Source organism: Protopterus annectens, chromosome 4.part0 (genome assembly GCF_019279795.1).
Source record: "Protopterus annectens isolate FY-2018-M chromosome 4.part0, PAN1.0, whole genome shotgun sequence".
In the NCBI taxonomy this organism is placed as follows: Eukaryota; Metazoa; Chordata; order Ceratodontiformes; family Protopteridae; genus Protopterus; species Protopterus annectens.
Window position 1 is genome coordinate 1,061,814,726 of NC_056733.1, and position 21,950 is coordinate 1,061,836,675.

Consider the following 21,950-nt stretch of genomic DNA (forward strand, 5'->3'; position numbering starts at 1 on the left):
AGCATGCAATCGAGGCATTCAAAACATTCCTCCAGCAAGGACACCTGCTGATAAGGACGGACAATACCACAGTCATGTGGTACATCAACAAACAGGGAGGCACGCATTCCTACCCTCTATGCCGGATGGCAATGGATCTGTGGAACCTAGGCCTGAATCTCAACATTCAATTGCAGGCCAGATTCGTACCAGGAAAAGAAAATTCACTAGCAGACAGATTAAGCAGAACTACCACAGATGCTCACGAATGGATGCTGCATCCAGACATCTTCAAAACCATAACAAAGGCATGGGGAATGCCAGAGATAGACCTGTTCGCCTCCCCACTCAACCACCAACTGAAGAAATTCTGCTCAAGAGAATACCACCCACAAGCCTGGAGGGTGGACTCCCTTTCTTTCAGCTGGAAGGACCTGACAGTGTATGCCTTTCCACCTCTCCCATTGATGTACAAAGTTCTACTGAAGATCAGGGAGGAACAGCCAAAGGTAATTCTGATTGCTCCAGACTGGCCAAGGCAGCATTGGTACCCGCTACTGAGAAGCATGTCTCGGACGAACTCATGGCCTCTACCTCTATGGCCTTTACTTCTAACACAGAACAACTACAAGACCCTGCATCCAAACTTGAAAACACTGCAGCTAACTGCCTGGAAAATTGTATAAAGCAAAACCAACCTGTTTTATCTCAGAGGGTCAAGGACATTATCCTGGAGGCTCGCAGACCCTCCACAAGGAAAACCTACTCAGCCAAATGGAAGAGATTCCTCATTTGGAGTGCATCAGAGGGAACAGATGTCACACTGGCAAACCTAGCACACATCCTAGAATACTTAGCAGAACTGTTCCACAATGGCCTGTCCTATTCTTCCATTAAGATTCATGCTTCAGCAATTTCAGCAGAGTACAACATGGATCCTCCTATCTTCTCTCAACCTCTCCTCAGACAATTTCTAAGAGGGATCAAAAATGTAAAACCTCCAAGGAAACCACCTCTGCCTGCATGGGATCTCAATTTTGTGCTGGAAAAATTGACACTTCCCCCTTTTGAACCAGCAGCATCAGCAGACTTACAGTTCTTATCTTGGAAAACTGCCTTCCTTCTAGCAATCACTTCAGCAAGAAGGGTATCTGAGTTACAGGCCTTAATGGCAGTGCAGCCTTTCCTTATCTTTCACCAGGATAGTGTCTCTGAGAACCAATCCTACTTTCATGCCAAAGGTGGTATCCAGAGTATCCTTGAACCAAGCTATTCATTTACCTACGTTCTTCCCTAACCCACAGAACAGGGGGGAAAAACTACTGCACACCTTGGATGTACACAGACAACTGCGCTACTATCTGGACAGAACTAAGACCAACAGAAAAACTGACCAGCTTCTGGTAGCATATGCAACAGGAGTGCAAGGAAAAGCAATTTCCAAACAGACAATTTCAAAATGGATAGGAAATTGCATTCGATTCTGTTACTCTTTTCATGGAAAGACAACTCCTGAAAATATCAGGCCTCACTCCACAAGAGCTACAGCCACCACTACAGCTTTCCTATGAGGAGTGGCTACCAAAGACATTTTAGAAGCTGCTACTTGGAGCTCCGTGCATACATTTGCCAAGCATTACAATCTTCCTTTATACTCCAGATCCCGAGCAGGTTTTGCAACTGCAGTTTTACAAGGGATCCTAACTACAACATCTTTATTTTAGTGCCTCCTCCCCCAGTTTGGCTATGGTATTCTACCCATATGTTATGACTGCAGATGCATCCTTGAAGGACATAGTACAGTTTTGTACCTACCATAAATGTAGATGTCCGATAGGTATGCATCTGCAGTCAGGATTACCCACCCTCTTTCCCCTCTGTGGTATTCCTAGGGTACTTACCCCTCTCTTAGCCAGCTGGGGGAATCTATTATGGTGTATTTGTTTGTATGTATATATGTATATATACTTTTTGATTTCTACTGTTTGGAATTTCTACTTTTATCCAAATTTAGCCTTCCTAGAGGGCACCTGGCATCTGGGGCAAGAAACACTGAGGAAAATGGCGTCGGCTGATGCCTTTATACCCCAGGAGCTATGACGTTGGGTGAAGTGCGACATCAGCCGAGGCCAGACCCAGACTTTGGAATCCGGCCGACCGAAGGGCTGCCTGAGGGAGGACAGCCCGTATGTTATGACTGCAGATGCATACCTATTGGACATCTACATTTATGGTAGGTACAAAACTGTACTTTCTGAGCTTTTTTCTAGTTAATTGGGTAACTTGTTTAAATCAGTTTGTTCGTTTTCTATTGTTTTATATATATATATATATATATATATATATATATATATATAGAGAGAGAGAGAGATTATATATATATATATATATATATATATATATATATATAAAATTGCACTTTATTCATCTGCTTTACTGTATTTGTGTTTCTTCCTACTTTATTACTAGGGGCATTGACTACAACTCTGAAGTGAGATATATAACTATAAGCATCCTTTTCTGTGCATTTAAAGTGTTTTTTTATTGTATCTGCTTTATTTTCTGTGGGGGGATATATATATATATATATATATATATATATATATATATATATATATATATATATACATACATATATATACATACATACATATACTTGTTTCCTACCTTTCTAAGCTAGTCCAGTTTTCAGGTTAGTGCTGAATTCAGGGCTGTGTTACAAATCTCTGTGTTTGCCCATACCTTACGTGGATAGAAGGAAGTTTCTCCGTTCGCCTGTGAGAGAGGGGAGCTTTGAGCAGCCTATCTGTCGCTGGAGGAGTGGTTTCAGCCCAGAAAGTAGTAGTTTATTGGCCATTTTGGGCTAATTTCTATCTCTTTCATTTCCCTGCTATGAATACAGCATTTGCCCATAACTATTCCTGGCTCCGCAAAGTCTCCTCTTCAATTTTTCCTTTGGAACTAGGCAAACTTTCAACTTAAGCACTCAAGCCATTCATTTCTCAGCCCGGCACTTGCTCAAAACCCATAGAAGCACTTATAAACCCTAGCACTAGACCTCCCTATACTGTACAGAAGGACAAGGCTCTTTATTCGACCTTACCAGCCATTCAGTAAAATAGTACACTGTACCTATCCAGGCATGTCCAAAGGGCAGTTTCAGGTGTACTCACCAGTCCAACTGGTGAATCTGGGCATTTTGAGGCAATGTTACAACTGCCTCATGTGCACAGACAACCCTCTCCTCCTACCACCAAACACTAATACATGCGAGAGATGCAATTATACAGCCAAACTGGAGGCTAAGCTCTCTCAACCCAAGACTGGATCAGACAGTCAAGAGGAGAAGGGAAATACTGTCATCACACCATCAGTCTCACATAGACCCATTAAACCAGCACCGGCAAAAAACACACATAAATACACGAAAACATACTCGGAGGCTCTAAATAAAAATCTGCAAAAGCAACACAGACCTCCAAAGCAGACATCCAAGCAACCTTTAACCCCTCAACACAAACCAGGAAACACACACTTCACAAAACCAGTGTGCCACGCAGTCACAGCCCTTAAGGCAAAATAACATACCCAACATACTAGTAAAAGGTGACTCTATAGTCAGGCACACTGACGTCCCACTCACTAGGCTGAATAAGGATAAGGTTACTGGTAGCTGCCTGTTGGGTGCCAGGATCCGCCGCATAACACAAGCACTCAGGTCACTCCAGAATAAGTACAAATACGACTGTCATTGTCCATGGTGTGAATGACCTGAGCTGTACCTCCATGGACTACATGAAAAGAGACATGGAAGAGCTCTCTGATCACATAGCCCAGGCTGGTATGACCCTGACCCTGAGTAGCATCCTGCCCTCGCCAAGAATGATACCACGGTATAAAAAGAAAAATTATTAATTTCAACTGTTGGTTAAGTTTCTGCTGTCATTCAAAGGGGATCCAGTGTCTGTCCGCCTGGGATGACATGCTCGACAAGCCACGCTGCTTCGATAGAGATGGCTTCTAATTTTACCCTTAGGTTTTTGAATACTGGCCAAGGCTCTTGCCACTCCCATAGTGCCTTTTTTAGGCAAGGCTCAAAAGACAAACCCACCGCCATAAATAGCACAAGTAACAAAAATCTGAGGGTAATATTACTCAATTCCAGAAGTCTAAACCTCAAAATGCACACACTCTCAGAATGCACGCACTCGAGGGACTCCTCAGTATGGAGAAAATCGATATATGTGCAGTAACAGAAATGTGATTTAAGGCTCCACAGAGCTCCCCAGCACTACCAGGCTACAACTCATACCATACATTTCGGCCACAGAAGCCGGACCGAAATACAAAAGGCGGGGGAGTATCCATATTCATCAAGGATACCCACACCTCCAGGTGAGTGGCATCCATGTGCAACTAACAATGGGCAAAACTGCATTTCAAATTGTAGCTTGCTACAGATCACCCACCATGTCCCAGGACCCCCATTCTGCATTTCTGGAAACATAAAGGTCCTACCAAACACCCTAATATTGGGTAATTTCAACCACCCAAACATTAACTGGGAGAACTACTCCAGTACTAACTCCCTTGCCCAACATTTCCTAGAATTTATAAACTCAAACACCCTGGATCAACTGGTCAACACTCCCACCAGAGGTGACAACATATTGGACCTGATCACCAACATGGGTGACCGGTGTTCCACACCGGAGGTCAACCCCTCGCTGGTTAGATCTGACCATAAACAAATCACTTTGGATATCCACATTCCGCCCCCACCCCCTGGACAAGGAAACCACCGTGAAAAACTTTTCAAAAGCAAACTTCATGTTACTTAAGACTGCCGTGGAAAGTTTCAAAGCCTCCATGCTAAAGGATAACGCTGTCCAGGCTGCAAAATCTTTTACTAATGCATTCTACTGGTGCCTACAAGACTCACTCCTCCAAAAAAGGGAAACCAGTCTGGTGGACCCCTGCCATAAACAAGCTATACAATAGAAGAAGGAGACTAGTACAGAAAAGAGGAAAATCCCAAGAAGGGAAGACATCCCTGATCAGTATCAGCAAGAAACTACGATCCCTCATAAAATTGTCCAAGGTGAGCTTCGAAAGAAAAATTGCCAAGGACTCCAAAGATAACCACAAGGCATTCTTTAGCTATGTCAAGAATCTTAAGTGGCAATGCTCAGATCTGCTCGGAGTTAGTGCAGAATGGTGCAAAATATACTGAACCAGCTGATATTGCCAACATCCTGGCAGACAGGTTCAGGGCAAACTTCACCCCCTCTCACCCCCAAAAGGGCCCATAACCATACCAGAAGAAGGTAGAGCCCCTGAAATCACAGACACTCTGGTTAAACCAGCCCTCTCCAAAGCTAAAAACACAACATCAATGGGACTGGACGGTGTCCCAGGCTGTGTCCTACACGAGCTCAAAGACGAACTACCCCCTCACCTAAACACACTGTTGAAACTCAGCCTCTCCACAGGCTGCATACCCATAGAGTGGTGCACAGCAACGGTTATTCAGCTCCACAAAGGTGGAGCCACAACAAACCCTGGGAACTATCGCCATATAAGCCTGACTAGCTTGGTCTGCAGGGCTGTGGAGTGCATCATCATTGAACTCATTAACAGAGACATTGAGAACCTCCAAACACTGGACCCTACTCAGTTCGGCATTGTTAAGGGCAGATCATGCCTCCTAATCCTGTTGGACTTCTTTGAGACAGTTACCAAGGCTATAAATGAGGGAATGGTGGTACACACGGCCTACCTAGACCTCGCAAAGGCCTTCGACACCATTCCCCATTCTGGTATTATAGACATGCTCACCAGCCTGAACATATAAACCCCTATGTCACAAGATGGTTTGCCAATTGGCTCACGGACAGAACCCACATGGTGAGAGTTGCTGGAGCTAGGTCTGACTCTAAACCAGTTACAAGTGGCGTTCCGCAGGGCTCAGTCCTAAGACCCTTCCTGTTTGGCATATACTTCTCAGAGGTACAGGCAAGCACAGGAGGACTATGGCTGACCAAGTTCGCAGACGACTGCAAACTAGGAGCTATAATTGACTCTCCAGCTGACAGACATCCTCCAAAAGGGTCTCACTGAGACGGATACCTGGTGTCAAAATCATGGCCTCAAGCTAAATGCCAAAAAGTGCATAGTCATCCCCTTTGGAAAAAACAAACTACCCACAAACTGCCACATAGGAGGTAGTCCCCTAAATATGGAAAATGTAATAAGCGATCTGGGGACCCAAGTAGATATTAATCTCTCCTTTGATAATCGCATTGCCATAGTTGTTAGAAACTCCTTCTATGTGGCCCACCTAATCACAAAAGGGTTTGCTTCCAGATGAAAAGAGGTCATTGTGCCCCTCTACTGATCACTCATCAGACCCATCATAGAGTACAACGCCCCATTTAGGATGTACCTTACAAGACACCTTCAACAGCTGGAAAGACCAAAGAAGTACCTCACCAAGAGGATCACTGGCCTCAAGCAGTTGCCCTATGCAGCTCGACTGAAGAAACTCCAGCTGTACTCGGTTGCATACTGCCTACTCAGATGTGATCTCTGCCTGACATACAGGGTCATGTCCAACCCAGAACTGATGGACATGCTCCACCTAAAGAAAACCTTATTCCCCTCATGCCACACGCTCTAGGGAGCCAAACCTCACCACAACAATAAATAGGACATGCTGGAGGGATAAATTCCTGTCCCAGAGACTTCCCATGCTTTGGAGCAAGATTCCAATCTACATTACACAGAGCTCCTCGCTAACACTCTTTAAGAGAAACCTTGACGAGTGGATGGGAAACAGAAAGTTTACCCCAAGGATCACTTCAGTGGCTCTGCTGGACAGAGGCACAGGGAACTAATCTAAGGGGGTGGCGAAAGCCAACACATTCTGGCTAGGCTTATAAATGCCTTTGGGCGGATAGCCTAGTACCTACCTATGAACCTATAATTAGGCGCGTAGATATTTGGGTCTGTTGTGATTTTGTTCTGAGTAAGAATGTGGCTTGGTGGTCACTCAGGGTGTCTGGTAGACACTCTGCTAGGGATATCAGTGATGGGTGGGATACGATACGAGTATCCAATCTATAGTGGATTGGTGTTTGGTTCTCTTGTCTGTTCTTGTGGTGGAAGTGATGAGTTGGGTTAGGCCATGTAGGTTAATATGGGAGACTGGGTTATGTCTGGAACAGTTTTGCCAGTCAATATTAAGGTCTCCTAATACTATGCTTTCCTGGGAGAGGGAGTTAGATATCCATTCTAGGAGTTTTTCTGTAATGGGGATATTGTTGCCTGGAGGGATGTAGCATCCTATGATGTTGTGTTTACTGTCATTAAGTTTTAGTTTTGTTAGAGTGAGTTCAACTTTAACAAGGTCTGGGGTTGTTATGCCTACTTTCTCAAGGATGAGGTGAGATTTATACATTATAGCAACACCCCCCTCTTTTTTACCTATTCTGTCACTGCGAATTATGTTGTAACCTGGTGGAGTGATTTCATTGTTGTGGTTGCCTGGTTTAAGTAGAGTCTGTGTTAGTATGACTATCTCAGGTTGATAAAAGGAGTTGTGCATGAAGGTCGTGGACTTTGTTTAGTGTACTTCTGACATTTAAATTTAAAATGAGGAGTATGGATTTGTTAACCACAAAAAAGCGAAAATGAAACTGAGCGATCACAAAGATAAAATCACAAACTATTTTATTAGCGCTTTCAGAGTGGTTGGTGCCTCTCCTTCTTCAGACAAAATACCAAACAATTAAAAGGCTTTTTATAAAAAGCCTATAAAACCAATAATTCAATCAAAGAAGTCATTAACACTAGACAATTCCTTAAGAAAAACATTAAAGCCACACTTCAAATGTGTGCAAAACGGCAAAACTGCAACACAACAAATCGACATCACTAAATAAATCCCTATATACAATAAACTAATACACATCAACAAAAAATGTTACATATGAATATGTAAAATATATATATATATAAAAATATATAAAATATACTTAAACTAGCTCATATATATGTGTATATATGGCTCATTATACTGTAAACTAAGAAAGCCATTAACTGAATCATGTAATGAATTAAACTAAAACCATAACTAATGTGTGAAACAAAAAACAATATATCTCTATAAAAATACAAGTAAAATAAAATAAAATTAAATATGTTAAACCAAGACATAATATAATAAATGTCACCTTATAGAAAACCCTGTTATAGGGAACATGTAAATATAAATACAAATACTAATACTACGTCAAGACACAGCTAGCTAAATAAATATTAATAGCTATCTTGCTATAACAAACGTTCGAATAACATAAAAAAACAAATATTTTAAATTATTTGAAATAGACAGAACTTTATATATGCCAATAAGGCCAATACTTCAGTCTTAACCAGAAGCAACTACCTTCTTAAGGCAAAATATTTAAGGATACTTCTTACAGAAGCGTATTCATTAAGTCTTGGATAAGTATACGCTGCTGTTCTAATTTGCCAAAAGACCTCTTCCATTTCCAATTGTAGTTGCCAAGGACCCCCTCTCTGATCAATTCTTATATATTTTAATACAGCAAATTTAAACCTGTGTTCAGGGAACTCAATGATATGCCTAGCCAAGGCATTAGTTTTATCTTTCTTATTAATGGCATACTGATGCTCATAAATGCACTGCTTAATTTTCCTTTCAGTTTTCCCTATATAAAAAGCAGTGCATTTTTCACAACAGGCTGAATAGACCACTCCTTTGGTCTCACAATTGTACTTCCCATTCATTTTATATATCTTTTCTTTAATCTTAACCTTGACATCTGTGCTTACATGCCTACACTGTTGGCATGACCCGCATCTAAACATACCATAGTTCTTACCATGTGTTACCCAGTTCTTACTTTCAAGAATTGCTTTAAGGTTAGCTCCTTTTCTGTAAGTAATTTTGGGTTTCTCCCCAAACATTCTGAATAGCCCGCTATCCTCAATTATGAGAGCCCAGTTTTTATTTAGCATCTCCCTTATTTGAAGAAGATCCAAACTCTAAGTGCACAAAAAAACTGATTTTAAACATTTGTTCACTATCCTTTATCCTAGGGTGATGTTGATTACCCATCTCTTCCACAGTTAGGTTGGTATTACTTGACAATAGTGGTTTAAAATAACCTATTTGACGTTTATAGGTAACTTCAGAGGTGATATTAGCTACCATAGATAAAGGATAGCCTCTATTGATGAACAATAGACCCCAAAAGTTCACATTCTTCTGCTAAATCAGTCTCTTCAGAGACCATCCTAGCTGCCCTTTACCATCTGTCCCTTCACTACAGCTCTTTTCTGATGGTAAGGGTGACAGCTAGTAAAATGCAGAAAAGAATTAGAATAAGTGGGTTTTCTATATATGGTGCTTTTATACCTAGAATTAGCCACATCTTTGAACAGGTTAATGTCCAAAAAATTAATGTTAGTCTCGTGTAGGCTATAGGTAAATTCTAAAAAATCAGTCCTGAGAGAAATACTAGTAATGAAAGTCGGGACTAAAGCACTAGACCCCTTCCAAATCAAGATCATGTCGTCTTGGTAATGAGTGTACCAGGTGACATTGTTCTGAAATAAGGTATTATTAAATAACAGAGTTTCCTCCCAATGCACCATTATACAATTGACAAAACTGCCTCCAAAAGGTGACCCCATGGCCACCCCGGTTTTCTGGAGATATATTTGTCCATCAAAGACCATATAATTGTTGGTTAATACAATCTCCAAAAGAGTTTCAACTAAGTAAACAGTGTTGTTGTCTATCTGCTTACAATGACATAAATTCTCTAATCCATTCAAGACCTAAACTTTGAGGTATGACAGTATATAGATCCTTCACATCAATTGTGAGGAACCAATAATCTTGATGGAAAGGAATTTTATTTATGTCATTCAAGAAACTCCAGGAATCCTTACAAATTTGAGTCTCCTGTTCAACTAAAGACCTTAAGATACTGTCAATGTACTTGGCGCACCCATATGTTATAGAGCCGCACCCGTCAACAATAGGTCTAAAGGGGGGGGGGTCCCTAGTACTCTTATGGATCTTAGGTGTACCAAATAAAACCGGTATTCTAGGGGCAATCATAATCAAATATAGATGCAAGTCAATGTCGGTAAAACCTTCCAAAAAAGGTAATCTAATATAGACTTGATTCTATTATATGCAGTATTTACTTCATTCACACTAACTAATGTATATGCCCTAGTAGTAAGATGTTTTTTCATGTTTTCAACATAGATGTTCTGATCCATAAAGACAAGCCCACCCCCTTTATCAGGTTTCATCACCCTTATGTTACATTCACGTAGCAAGTTAATGAAATCACGTTGATTTCTAGTGATGTTAGTATTAATATTCTTATTGCTAACATGATTAGTGGCAATAGCCCTTAAATCAGTCTCATACATCTTTTCAAAAGAACTTAAATTTCAATGTAATGGTGGATTGAAAAGGCTTGAAACCTTAAGAGAGCTAGTGAGGGTAGACTTCCCCCCATATGTGCATTCAAATTCAATTTACGAATGAACAGTTTCAAGTCAATTAACAAGGTCCATGTTGGTATTGGGAACAAAAGGCAGGCCTTTAGAGAAAAAAATCAACCATATCTTGAGTTACATTTAAAATGGTATAATTGTAAATTTTAAAGTCGCCTTCTGAGCTGAAAAATATTCGTGGGTCACTAAAATAATGTTGGTTCATCTCCTGCGTTGGTTCCGCCTGTTCCTCGTATTCCCTTGATTCCTGTTCATCCTTGAATTCGCATGTTCGCCATTCCGATTCCTTGGAAAACCCTGTTGATGACTTGTGCTGGGCTGGCTATTATTATTGGGAGCATCTTGTTGTTGAGAATGAGGGTTGCTGTTATGAACATTGTTATTGTTGTTATTATTTAGTCTCTCACTACAACGGAGGGGCTGTGCTTCTCCTATATGGATATTGGGTTCTCCATTATGGGGACTGTTAACGTCCTCTCCTGTATTGTCACTAGTATCTAGGGGAACCCCATTAGAGTTGGCAGACTGTAACATGGAAGGTGGACGAGGGTATGCTCTATTATTAGCATATTCATACATGTCTCTTACAATCTGTTTCTTTTTAATGCCCAGCATTTTCGCCGTAGTAGCTTCAATACTGGTGAAAATGTGGGCATATTCATATTTGTAACGAAGAAATTCACAATCAGTTTTAATAGTATGCTCAAGTAATTCAAGTTCCCCTTTTAAGGTATCAACCTCAGATTTATAATGATTGATTAACAAAGTTATGAATTCAAACCCTTGCTTGTCAAATAAATTTAAAAGCTCACGATGAAACTGTGAGCCTTGCCTACTGGGTAGCACCATTATCGCAAGCCCTTGGGAGTAAGTTTCTTTTCCAAACATTCCTGCAAATAAGCTATTTCTAACTGCAGCTTTTTGCAACGGAACAGTTTAAGGTCAAAGTCATTTATTAAGCTGGTAATGTTACTCACCGGCAAATCCTGCTCTTGGGAATTTCCTCCAGTAGTGTTGTTGCCAAAGAAATTATTGTTGTTTAAAAAATTCCCAATGGAAGGAACAGAACTCATTTCTGCATCCTGAATATTACTCCCTCGATTGCCATTGGCATACTGCTGAAAACCTGGCACATGGCCGGCTTGAATGTCACTAGATACAGTACCTTGGCTGGCTTGATTATTACTAGGGGCAACAACATTAAGTCCAGAAGCGAGGGAGGAATTGAGCCCTGATAGAATGTGTTGACTTGTTTGACTGCTCGGTATAATGAGCCATATATACACATATATATATGAGCTAGTTTAAGTATATTTTATATATTTTTTTATGGAATAATATATAATTAATATATATTTTTTTTATATATTCATATGTAACATTTTTTGTTGATGTGTATTAGTTTATTGTATATAGGGACTTATTTAGTGATGTCGATTTGTTGTGTTGCCGTTTTGCACACATTTGAAGTGTGGCTTTAATGTTTTTCTTAAGGAATTGTCTAGTGTTAATGACTTCCTTGATTGAATCATTGGATGTAATGGGATCCTATCTCGCCTACATTCATAACTGATGTGTTCGGAGCCGATCCGTCGGCTCCGACTCGGCCACTATACTTAGAACTAAGTCTCTTATTGGCTGGGCTACCCCTTATCCCATAATGAACCACATCTACTTCCCCAGATCTCGTTTGCCGCTTTTCAGGACGGACGTGGTCTCGACTTGGCTGGAGTTAAGTGTTTTTCTTGACCTTTTGGTCTTTTTTCCATAGGGTTTCTGTCAGTATTTGATAAAACAGCTGTTTTAACAGCTTTGTGTGAGTTTGTGTCGTGTTTGGTGAAAATTTTAATTTTTATATTTTTCGCTCTGTTTGTGAACTGGGCAAGGCCCGCTTAAGTTAGAGGGCTTCTGCCCTTGTTGTATTCTTGTCTCCTGCTTGTGGTGTGACTGTGTTAGTTTCGGGCTAAGCCGTTTAAGTTAGAGGGCCTTAGCCCGCGTAGTTCCCTTTATATATTATTCGTTTTCTTGTGTCGGGCTAAGCCCGTTTAAGTTAGAGGGTTTTAGCCCATTACTTCTGTAGTTACATATTTTTCCTCTTGTAGTCGTGTGTGCCTTTTCTAGTCAATATGTCTAAGGAGCAAAAGTCGGGTTTCAAGAAGTGTGCAAGGTGTAATTACAAGATTTCTATCACAGACAGCCATGCTATCTGCATGTATTGCTTAGGCCCCAAGCATTTACAGGACACTTGTAGTGTATGCCACGCGTTCTCCTCCAGGGTACTCCAGGAGAGAAAAAATAAGTTAATTCTTAGAGGTCTGATTAAGCCTTCTTTCGAAGAAGCCTTGGCTTCTTCTCCAGCTTCCAAAGAGAAGAGATCGTCGGCTCCGACCAGTCCATCGGGCCCGACATCCAAGAAGGCTAGATCGTCGGCTCCGACCAGTCCGTCGGAACCGACAACAAAAAAGCCAGCATCGACTTCTTCTTCCTCAGCTCCAATGGCTTCGGAGCCGATGGCTGAAGGGTCTGCCTTGGTGCTTCTCTCCTCGGCTCCACTGGTTTCGGAACCGCAGGGGAGTGCATCGAGAGGCCAATCACCTACCTCGGCTCCATTGATCTCGGAGCCGTTGGAGGTGTGCAGCTCAGACTCTTCTCCCTCGGCTCCGGAGCCTCCTTTGGCACCGACACTATTGCAGCTGGTTCCAGTCTCGGCTCCGATAGTGCTGGAACCCTTTCGGAGCCGGTCCCCTGCCTTATCGGAGCCGAGGCAGAAGTCTTCTCGGCCCCAATCTGTTTCCTCCAAATTCTCGAGGTTATCTGATTCGGATTTGGATAGGGTTATCCAGAGGCTGTTCGAGTCCCCAGTATTTACCAAAATGATCTCGGCTCCAGCCCATGCGGCTTCGGAGCCGATTCCACCTCCCATACACTCTATTCCTCCTCCGACTTCCTTGGAGCCGTTGGAGTTGGTGCAGGTAGAACGGAGCGGAATTGTCCAGTCGGAACAAAGACCCCCTCGGAGTTTCTCTGTCCTGACTTTCATTCCTACCCTGTCTTCGGTGTCAGGGTTTGGTGCCGGGTCTTCCTCGGCAGGGGCCGAGGGCAACACTGTAGAGCTCGCCTCTTCGATGCCCAGTCTTCCCCTCGGAGCATCTGCCGTGGGCATTCCCGGTACCTCTGTGGTCCCTCAGCAAGTGCTCTCCGCGGACTCTGGAGGGCCTGCTTTTGAGGCCATGAGGAGTGCGCTGGCCATAGCTTTGCCGGTTCAGCAGGCTTCTACCTCTCCATCCCAAGTTATGGGTACTGGTGCCTCTGGAGACATTCTTTCCCATGACAGTGGGGCCCCAGGGCCTGAGGACACCCCCTTGGAGGTTCCCTTCTTCCGGGGGGTCCTTCTGAGTCTGCCTCGGATGAACCCCCAAGGAAGAAACTGTGTAAGAGGAAGCACGTGGATTCCCAAGATGAATCCTTCATTTCAGACACTGACCTCGATGATGCGGAGGGTTCCCCCAAATCATCCTCGGATGACGTCTCTTTCTCCGATATCCTTGAGATTTTGAGACAGAGAGGCGATTGGCAATCCAAAGCCCCTACCGCTGAGGAGTCAGTTTTCCTCAAGGCCTTCGGGGCCCAGCCCTCCTCCTCCTGGGTGTCTCCACCCTTCGATGAGCTATTGGACCTTATCTCTCGGAGGGTGTGGGAACATCCTGACTCGGCGGAACCGGTACCTCCCAGGCCCAATAAATTCCCCCCCAGAAGGAATTCCTTACCAAAGGCGTTGCAGTTGATGCTATGGTGGTGGCATCTGCCACTCAGCAGGACGTGGCAGAGGCTTCGACATCCATCCATCCTCCTAATAAGGACTCTAGGAGCATGGATAGGTACAGGAAGCGTACCCTTTCTTCAGTGACCTTTACCATGTGGTCGCTGAACTATCTTTGTCACTTTACAAGGCTCCAAAGGGACCTCCTCAAGGAGTTAGGAGAGTCCCTTGCAGGTAACCTTCCTGAGGCATTAGCTCAGACTGTAGGCACCCAGATGTCTACCCTAAATTCCATTATTAACTCGTCCATGAGGATCATTTCTTATGCAGCCAAGGGGGCGAGTAGAGCAGCGGGCACAGGAGTGGCTCTTAGGAGACAAGCCTGGCTACGCTTGTGCCCATTTGCGGAGGCCTTTAAGTCTTCCTTCGCCGACGCCCCCTTTGATGGGTCTTCCTTGTTTGGACCCAAGGTGAAGGACATGCTTACTCGGTGCGAGCAGGAGGGAAAGACCTTGACTGCCGTTGGGGCCCGTTTTTCCGCTCCCTCTAGACCTTATCCCAAGGGCCAGAGAGGAGGGAAAATGTGGTTCAAAAAAGCCCAAAAGGTTTTCCCTACTCCACTGAGTGATCCCCCCTCCAGAGGCAGGGGGGGGGAATTCAGGAAGACGCCGCCCCAGAGGTGGCAGAGGCCCCCGTAACTCTGGAGACCGCGACTCCTTTCGTGGTTCCTCCTACCCTCAACGTCCCTAGGATGTGGCCCGGCTGTGCTTCTCCGGAGCCGGTCGGGGGTCATTTTGCAAAACACCCACAGGCTTGGGAATCAATAACCAAGGATCAGTGGGTACTTCGCATTGTAACCGGAGGTTACCTCATTCCCTTTTTCAAGCCCCCTCCTCCTACAAGGAGAATCCCGGACGTGCCACCCAGTCAATGGGATCTGGCAGCCATAGAAGTTTCAAAGCTGCTAAACAAAGGGGTCATCCAGCCCGTCCCCGCCGACCAGATCGGATCAGGAACTTACTCAAGGTTATTTTTGGTGCCAAAAAAGACAGGGGACGTAAGGCCCATTTTGGACCTCAGCCTTTTGAATCGATTTGTGAAGAAGTCCAAGTTCCGGATGGTCACCCTTCAGTCCATTCTCCCGTTATTGGAGAAGGATGTCTGGATGTGCTCCATGGACCTCAAGGACGCTTACTATCACATATTGATATGTCAGGAGTCCAGGAGTTATCTACGCTTCCGCCTAGGAACCAGTCACTTCCAGTTTCGTGCACTGCCCTTTGGTCTCACCACAGCCCCCAGGGTGTTTACCAAGTGTCTGGCAGTGGTGACTGCTCACTTGAGAAGTCTCGGATTCCAGGTGTTTCCCTATCTCGACGACTGGCTCCTCACTGCCACCTCCAAGCATCTACTGATTCGAGCGCTGATGGCCACAGTAACCTTGGGTCTCTCGCTAGGAATCACTTTCAATTGGAAAAAATCTGTGCTGCGGCCATCTCAGCGTATCACCTTTATAGGCGCAGAGTTAGACACAAGAAGGATGCGGGCATTTTTGCCATCAGACAGAATTCAGATTCTACAATCGCAGGTCTGAAATTTGTTACCCAGATCTCGAGTTCCTGCCAGACAGATTCTTCAATTATTAGGCTCGATGGCTGCAACTATCCTCCTAGTACCTCTAGCCAGGTTGCACATGCGGGTGCTCCAGTGGCTGTTATCAGTTCAATGGTCTTACCAAGAACTCCCCCTGAACCACCCGGTTCTGATTACAGACAGTTGTCGTCGGGACCTCCGTTGGTGGCTATGTCGGTCCAACCTGGACCGGGGGCGTCCCTTCGCCCTTCAGCCCCCTGTGGCCACAGTGACCACAGATGCCTCCCAGATAGGGTGGGGGGGTCATTATCTGGACAGGTCTGTCCAAGGCACGTGGCAGGATTGCGAAGCGCACCTTCACATCAATATCCTGGAAATGAGAGCGGTGCTTCTGGTTTTACAAGCACTTCATCACGCTCTCCCCCAAGGTACTATTGCGATTCTGTCCGACAACATGTCAGTAGTTTGGCACATAAACAAGCAGGGGGGAACCAGATCCTACCCCCTTGCAGGGAGGCCATGAGAGTATGGCACTGGGCCATAGCCTCTCAACGTTTCCTAGTAGCCACGCACATTCCGGGGAAAGTCAATGTGATTGCAGACAGGTTCAGCAGGACTCTCCTGTTGCCCCACGAGTGGTCCCTCAACAACAGAGTAGCTGCGCGGATCTTCGCCAGATGGGGCCTCCCTTGTTGCGACTTGTTTGCCAGCCCCAACAATGCGAAGTGCAGAGAGTTCTTCACTCTGACACCCTCTCAGGGACAGTCTCCCAGGGATGCTCTAGCCCACAATTGGCCCCCTGGTCTGCTTTATGTCTTCCCCCCGATTCCTCTTCTGCCGAGGGTGATTCAGAAGGCCCTTCATGTCGGATGCCACATGATTTTGGTCGCCCCACATTGGCCCCGTCAGGTTTGGTTTCCCTTTCTTCAGAAATATTCGGTACAGGGACCTTGGATTCTGGACCCAGTACCGGATCTGTTATCCAATCCATCGGGGCACCCTCATCCGTCCCTACGGTCGCTCCGCTTGGCTGCTTGGCTACTCCACTTCCATCCTTAGTTAGGGACCTTTCCTGTTCTTCAGAAGTGATGCACATCTTGTCTTCGTCCCACAAGCCGTCTACCATTAAGCTGTATTCCAGCAAGTGGAAAAGATTTGTTTGCTGTGCCCAGCAGCGAAGCATTGATCCCCTCACAGCCCCAGTTCCGCAGGTCTTAGAATTCCTAGCTTCTCTTTTTCATTCTGGCTCCTCAGTCTCCACGCTTAAAGTTCAACTGGCTGCTATATCTAATTTTCATGTTGCTATAGATCCTTCTTTAATGGCCAACAGACTGTGCAAATCCTTTCCTAGAGGAGCCTGGCTCCTCAGGCCTCCTATGGTTCATCCTGTGCCCCCTTGGGATTTAAATTTGGTTCTGGCCTCCTTAACTGCCCGTCCCTTTGAGCCGGCAGCCACTTGTGATTTAAAATTCCTATCTTGGAAAACTGCTTTTCTTGTGGCAATTACCTCTGCTAAACGTGTTTCAGAGCTTCAAACTCTCTGTTCTTCTCCCCCTTACTTGATCTTCCACAGAGACAGAGTCTCTCTTAGATTGAATCCATTCTTTTTGCCTAAGGTAGCATCCCCTTTATGCATTCAGCAATCATTGGAGCTCCCAGTTTTCTTCCCAAATTTTTCTGATAGAGCAGAATATACCTTCCACCAGTTGGATGTTCACAGGCAACTGCGTTTTTACTTGGATAGGACCACTCAGACTCGAAAATCTGACCAACTGTTTGTGTCCTTTGCAGAGAATAGGTTAGGTCTTCCAGTTGCCAAAGCCACTATTGCCAAATGGATTAAAGATTGCATCTCTTTCATTTATTCTCAGTCAGGCAAAGAGTTGCCTGTCCCAATCAAAGCTCATTCTACCAGGGCTATGGCCACCTCAGTAGCCTTTCACTCCAAAGTGTCAATAGATGACATTTGTGCGGCTGCTACTTGGTCTTCTCCACACACATTTATTTCTCATTATAAACTTGATGTGGCTTCCTGAGGTAGAGCTTCATTTGGTTCTGCAGTTCTCAGGAGTGTGTTCCAGTGAGCCACCCGGGGCTTTAGGTGCTAGGGACGCTGTCCCATCAGTTATGAATGTAGGTGAGATAGGATCCCATTACATCTTTTAGTTATGTACTTACCATAACTTTGGATGTATGGGATCCATCTCGCCTACATTCATACATACCCACCCTCCTTCCCCCTACCTTTTGGATTTGGAGGAAAGATTGGTCCTGCTGTGCTCTCCTCTGGAAGGGCTCTAGTTGGTTACATTTGTCGGTATGTGTTCTGTACCTGTATGTATGTATGAAAGCGAACAAACAAGATCTGGGGAAGTAGGTGTGGTGCATTATGGGATAAGGGGTAGCCCAGCCAATAAGAGACTTCGTTCTAAGTATAGTGGCCGAGTCGAGCCGACAGATCGGCTCCGAACCCATCAGTTATGAATGTAGGCGAGATGGATCCCATACATCCAAAGTTATGGTAAGTACATAACTAAAAGTTTTATAGGATTTTATAAAAAGCTGTTTAATTGTTTGGTATTTTGCCTGAAGAAGGAGAGGCACCGGCCACTCCGAAAGCGCTAATAAAATAGTTTGTGATTTTATCTTCGTGATCGCTCAGTTTCATTTTCGCTTTTTTGTGGTTTACCAAGTTTTCCATTTTTTTGGTTCGTTGCTGCTGAGTATGGATTTGTCTCGGTGGAGTAGGGTATCATTCAGGTTTAGGTTTAGGGCTCCTAGATTTTGTGGGCCTGGGTTTGGGTGTATATCACCGCAACTAATGACTTGGGTTCTGAGGGAAAAATAGAGTTTGAGTAGTTTGTTTAGGGTCTTAAAATTCTTTATAGTTGTTTGGAACTGCTAGTGTGATGGCTGTAATCTGTGTGCATAGTGGTGAATAAAGCAGGTTTGGTAGTGATGTGGGACTAGTTGAGTAAAAGGGTGTGCTGTAATAATGTTCGTGGAAGTAGTTTTTCTTGGTATGTGGATAAAATTAAGTTGTTTTTGGTGGCTGGTGATAGAAGTTAGCAGTGGGAGGGTGGATACACCTAGGAGCAATAGTAGGAGGTGTATGTATGTGGGATTGGGTAGTTTGGGCATGGTTTGGTTAGGTTTGGTCATGAGAGAGAGGTCTGCTTGGGATGGGTTGGGTGTGGTGGATGATGAGAGGTGGTGTTTGTGATTGTATGTTAGTTAGATGGAAGACTGTGCTTTACAGGATGTGGAATAGTGGAACAGAAGGAAATGGGTACAGGGGTGGGGCAGATTCAGTGATTGGTGGTTAGCATGAGGGAGTGGCTAAATTTAGTTGAAATGTAGCACTAGTGGGGGTGAGTGGGAATAGGGGGCAGGGAGGGGAGCGGAGTGAGCCCGAGCCAATTGGGGCTAACACTAACTCCAATTATATCCCTGGACTTTTCTTTGTACACCAAATGTATCTTTTCACTTGTTTCGGTTTACACCAAATGTATCTTTTTGGCTGTATTGTACTAGTTTAATTTCACTCCATATGTATCTTTTTGGTTGTATTTTATTAGTTTAGTTTTACACCAAATTTATGGGCTAGTTTTACGCTATAGATTGTCCCCTTGCAGAGATTAATTAAGAGCTGCAGGGTATATTTTATGGGCTATGTGCAGGGAGCCAGATGAAATTACTGTGTGCAGGATAGATTTGTAGGTTTAAGAGGTAAGATCCTTGGGAAAAATCTAGCTACTTTAGACAATATGGAGGGAGCCTAGAGGTGCCTTTAGACCCAGGGCAGCATGAAACAGTACATAGGTAGAGTGTTAAGGTACTAGTGCATGTTATGGTATTAACCTTATTCAAAGTGCAGGTTGGACTTCAAAGACTTGTAGCAGGTAAAATGTTTCAGGGTATCGTCCTTTCAGTCAGGAGTGTCTTATACTGGGGTAGTTTGAGGGGGGCTACATGGAAGCTCAGAACACCAGGGACTGCAGCTGCTTAGAACTTAGTTAACACTGAGTTCACGTTCATGTCTTACCATAGCCTTCACCATCATATTGCATTCCCCCTTTTTCCATTTTCTGTAATACACACTGTCAAGTTTGATATATCCAGTTTTCTACAGAAAAAAAAAACATGCAATCTATCTTCAGGGCTTCCTGTAGCTGGAAGGGCTGATGCCACTCTCATAAGTCCCTGATGTTCTTCATGTTTCACTGTTGCAGTCATCACATTTGGGTTATCCCTGCCAGGGTAGCCCTTGGCCGGCCCGATACCAGAGGCTTAGTATCTCTGCATTGGTTGCTGTCGCTTCAGGACTGACGTCACATCATCAGTAGTATAAAGTAAGGCAGTCAATGCCATTACATCCGTCTTTCTTGCAGTGGAGCCCGAAGCAGTTTGAATTGAAGTTGAAGTCTTCTAAAGCTAAGTACCCCATTGAGGATCCTTTTTTCTTGCACTAACTGATGTCAGAAAAAGTTAATTGTCTGTGTAAAGCAAATACCACACCGAGACTTTCATTCTTACTGCATCATTTGTTTAGGACCAGACCTTGACGTCCCCCTTTGTCGCTTCTATGCTTTGTTCATTGCCAGAACTATCCATCGTCAGGCCCTTATTGTAGCTAGATATTTTCGCTTACAGTCCTCGAACTCCAATATGGCTTCAGTAAGCCATCTGACAGCAGATCTTCCGAAAAAATGTAAAGATAAAGACAGATCACACAGGTCCAAACCTACTGACGATGCTTCTGTTAAGCTAGTCGTCAGTTCTCCGGTCCTCAGTGAGGTGCTTTCGCAACCCCTGATGCCCGCTTCTGTGGATTTGCAGACCACTACAGAGACCCTTTTGGAGTCCGGTATGCCACAGAACTCTTCTTCGACTAAAGATCCTGCGGTCGTCTCTACCTTGGATGGGTCCGGAGCTGCTGAGCAGGCACCGACTTCCGAGGAAGTCCTTTGCACTACCGATTCTCAACACAAACCGACGTCTTCTTTCACGACTACCGTTCGTTTGAAAACTACAGAGATGTCCTTCAAGGATGCATCTGCAGTCATAACAAATGGGTTGTCCTGTCGTCAGGCAGCCCTGGTTGATCGGATTCCAAAGTCTGGGTCTGGCCTCGGCTGGTCATCGGTATAAAGGCATCAGCGGCGCCATTTCCTCAGTCTTTCTTGCGTGCGGCGCTGAAGCAGAAGCTGTTCGCAAGTGCCGGTCGGTCAGATCCAGAGATTACTACTACCGAATACTACTTGAAGACTTCTAAAGCTAAGTACCCGTTGGGGACTCTTTCTTGCCTCAGCCGATGTCAGAAAAGTAAATAACTGTTTAACTTGTGAAACAAATACCTCATAAAGATTTCCACTCTTACTGCTTACCTTGTTTAGGCCCAGACCACGGCGTAGCAGCCTGTTTAGCCTGTGCTTCCTTCAACCGATAACGCTTAGGCGCCGGGTCGGAGTTTGCTGAACAGTTTTCGCTCAGATTTTGCGTACATTATGCCGGATCCTCCGACTTCTCAAATTGTTAAAAAGCGAAAAAAAAGACCACACTCGTGGTCTGCGGTTTCGGCCGAAACCATGGTTAAGCAAACTGCGAAGTGTCTCGGTTTTGGCGAAACCGAGCAAGCGGGTCAATCTTCAGCGAATCCATGACTACTACCGAGGCTCCTGCTACCCTAGTTGAATCGGCCTCTGAAGTTTTGCCTACTAATGTGGTTCCTATAGAATTATCAGACACCATCCCTTTGGATGTCTCTACCCCACGTGGCACGTGCTGCTAGGCCTCCTGCAGCCATGTCTATTAAGGCCTTTGCCAGGGCTAAAGCAGCCAAAACTGCTAAATCAGTGCCTGTTAAGCCCCCCTCACACAGGCCCAGTTCCAGTTCTCAAATGCTTACTCTGGCAGAGGATCTCATCTCTTTAATAAGGGATCCCAATCTCACCCAGACAGGGCCTCTCAGCCTCCAGAAAAGAGACCTAGAGCAGAGCCCCCAGAGCAAGTGTCCTCAAATGATTCTTCTGATGATTCAGACATTACAGAC